Source organism: Salvelinus sp. IW2-2015, unplaced genomic scaffold, assembly GCF_002910315.2.
Source record: "Salvelinus sp. IW2-2015 unplaced genomic scaffold, ASM291031v2 Un_scaffold1010, whole genome shotgun sequence".
Taxonomy (NCBI): Eukaryota; Metazoa; Chordata; class Actinopteri; order Salmoniformes; family Salmonidae; genus Salvelinus; species Salvelinus sp. IW2-2015.
Window position 1 is genome coordinate 310,705 of NW_019942685.1, and position 3,606 is coordinate 314,310.

The 3,606-nt window shown below is 42.6% G+C and overlaps 1 protein-coding gene across 3 annotated transcripts in view; it reads right to left on the minus strand.

Annotated features, from left to right (window-relative positions):
• The window catches only part of pparg (peroxisome proliferator-activated receptor gamma), a 55,124-nt gene that overhangs the window by 15,676 nt on the left and 35,842 nt on the right, over positions 1 to 3,606 (minus strand). The gene's annotated exons all lie outside the window — the stretch shown is intronic.

Genomic DNA, 3,606 nt, shown 5'->3' on the forward strand with positions numbered 1-3,606 from the left:
AAGAAACAACTTCATCAAATGACAGTCTGATAACATATTTATGATTATAGCATATGTTTTTGTTAGAAAAATGTGCATATTTCAGGTATAAATCACAGTTCTACATTGCAGCTGCAATCTGAAATAGCGTCGATGCAGCCAGAATAATTACAGAGACCAACGTCAAATACCTAATTACTCATCATAAATCATTTCTGAAAAATACACAGCGTACAGCAAATGAAAGCCCAACATCTTGTGAATCCAGCCAATATGTCAGATTTTTAAGTGTTTTACAGCGAAAACACAATATAGCATTATATTAGCTTACCACAATAGCAGAAACACAACCGCATTTACCAGCAGCAAATGTTAGCGATCGTAACAATCCAGAAAAATATATATAATTGGACTAACCTTGATAAACTTCATCAGATGACAGTCCTGTAACATCATATTACACAATGCATATAGGTTTTGTTCGAAAATGTGCATATTTAGCAGCACAAATCGTGGTTATACAATGTGATCAGTAGCAGCATTTCATGCATTCTGGCCAGCGCCATCTTGGAGAGGCACCTAATCTAATCGATAAATAATCGTAAACTTGACTAAAAAATACAGGTTGGACAGCAATTGAAAGATGCATTAGTTATTAATGCAACCGCTGTGTTAGATTTTTAAAATTAACGTTACTAGACATACAGTGTGCGTTACAGCCAGACTAGTGCGCAATAATGGCGGACAAATCCGTTTACATTTTTCCACATAAATACGGAATAACATCATAAATAGCTCTTACTTTTGGACGAGCTTCCATCAGAAATCTGGGCAAGGTGTCCTTGTCCAAAAGAATCGTTGCTTGGTTGTAAAACGTCGTCTTCAACTTCGGAATTAGCAGCTAACAATAGCTATGTGGCGCAGACATGCCCAAATGTTCAAAACGCAATACTAAGGAAATTCCGAAAATTGCAATATACTCGCATAAACTGATATAACTCGGTTTAAAATAACTTCGTTATGATGTTCTAACACCATATATCGAATTAATTACAGACGGATATATCAAGGCCGATAAACTGAGCGTTCAAATGCCATCCTGAGGTCTTGCTTGCGTCATGACGAACGTCAAAAAGAGAGCTCCCTCCGTTCCTTGGGGCTTTATAAGGTCTGAGATCTACGTAGAAACTCCATTCCAATTCTCATTGGTTACTGACATCCAGGGGAAGGCGCGTGCAGTTCATGTCGACCCATAGGATACATACAGAGCTTTAAACTGATCTGAGAACAGAGCCTCGTTTCAGACCTTCGCAGTTCCTGTCATGAATTTCGCTGCAGAAAGAGTTCTGTTTCACCACAGACATAATTCAAACGGTTTAGAAACTAGAGATTGTTTTCTATCCATAGTAATAATAATATGCATATTGTACGAGCAAGAATTGAGTACGAGGCAGTTTAATTTGGGAACGATAAATGGTAACGTTGAAACAGCACCACCTATATTGAGAAAAGGGTTAATTCTCTTGGGAGATAATATGGTCGGCATTTAATTGTGAGGTGTTCTAGGTCGGGTGAACAAAATTACTTAAGCTCCTGTATGTTCCTAGAATTACACCATGTCATTAATCATGACAGACACCCCTCCGCCTTCTGCTTCTATGAGAGATATTTATTCCAGTCTGCGTGATGTACTGAGAATCTGCTGGCTTTACCGACTCGAAAGAGTATCCCGAGAGAGCCAGTTTCCACGAAACAAGGTATGTGTTACAGCCACGATGTCTCTCTGGAAAGTAATCCTTGTCTAAGCTCATCAACTTAGTTATCCAAAGAATGAACATTAGCGAGTAATATATTCGGAGGCGGTGTGTGGTGTCGCGCCTCTAAAGTCGAACCAGCAGGCGCCTGCAGTGCCTCTCCTCCTGTTTTGGGTCGGCCTCTGGAATAAGTTAAATTGCTCTGGGGAAGTGTACAAAGGATCTGCTCCAGGGAAGTCCTGGTCGTTATGCTGGTAGTTTTGGTGGGAGTTACTGCCGATCTCAAATACCTAATAGTTCTTCCCGGCTGTATGTAATGACACAAAACATTTCCTGAGCTACTAATGTATAAATAGTACTAAAAAACTTAATACCGCAACGTTTTCTAAGAGCTAGTCGCAATACTGCCATCTCCGTCGGCGCATCTAACTTCAATCCACTTATGTAGTATGCTGCCACCTTCACTTACTATATGCAAAATAATGCCACTTCAGTTATGTAGAATGCTGCCAACTCCACTTGTGGAGTATGCTGCCAACTCACTTGTAGTATGCTGCACTCCACTTGTGTAGTATGCTGCCAACTCCACTGTGTATTGCTGCCAACTCACTTGTGTACGTATGCGCCACTCACTTGTGTAGTATGCTGCGCAACTCCACTTTGTGAGTATGCTGCCTCCACTTGTGTAGTATGCTGCCAACTCCACTTGTGTAGTATGCTGCCAACTCCACTTGTGTAGTATGCTGCCAACTCCATTGTGGAGGTATGCTGCCCAACTCCACTTGTGTAGGTATGCTGCCAACTCCACTGTGTAGGTATGCTGCCAACTCCACTTGTGTAGTATGCTGCCAACTCCACTTAGTAGTATGGCTGCCCAACTCCACTTGTGGAGTATGCTGCCAACTCCACTTGTGTTGTATGCTGCCAACTCCACTTGTTGTAGTATGCTGCCAACTCTACACTTATGTAGTATGCTGCCAAACTCCACTTATGTAGTATGCTGCCAACCCACTTTGTAGTATGCTGCCAACTCACTTGTGTAGTATGCTGCCAACTCTACTGTGTAGTATGCTGCCAACTCCACTTATGTAGTATGCTGCCAACTCCACTTATGTAGTATGCTCCAACTCCACTTATGTGATGGGTCAAAATGTAATGAATTTAGGTTATTTGTCGATGTAAAAAATCTAAATGTACAACTTTTAAGTTTGTGTCATTAGATTTGGGGTGTGGGGGATGGATGTTGCGGAGAAGAGCTTTTACACTTTTCTAGACTGTAAAGCCCCAAAACCTCTGCTGAGGATGATAGCTAAGCCACACCTACCGCCATTGAGGATTGATAACTAAACCCCACCCACCTCCATTGAGGATGATGCGAAACCCCACCCACCTCCACCTGAGGGATGAATGGCACACCCCACCCACCTCCACTGAGGAATGAGGCAAACCCACCCACCTCCACTGAGGATGATTGGCAAACCCCACCCACCTCCACTGGAGTGATGAGCAGAAACCTCACCCACCTCCACCTGAGAGGTATGGAGCAAACCTCACCCACCTCACATGAGGATGATAGCTTAAGCCCCACCCACCTGCAATTGAGGTTATCTCTCTCTGGTAATGAATTTAAGGTTATTTGTCGATGTAAAAATCTAAATGTACAACTTTTAAGTTTGTGTCATTAGATTTGGGGTGTGGGGGGATGGAGTTGCGAGAAAGCTTTTACAGCTTTTCTAGACTGTAAAGCCCCAAAACCTCTGCTGAGGATGATAGCTAAGCCACACCTACCGCCATTGAGGATGATAACTAAACCCCACCCACCTCCATTGAGGATGATGGCAAACCCCACCCACCTCCACTGAGGATGATGGCA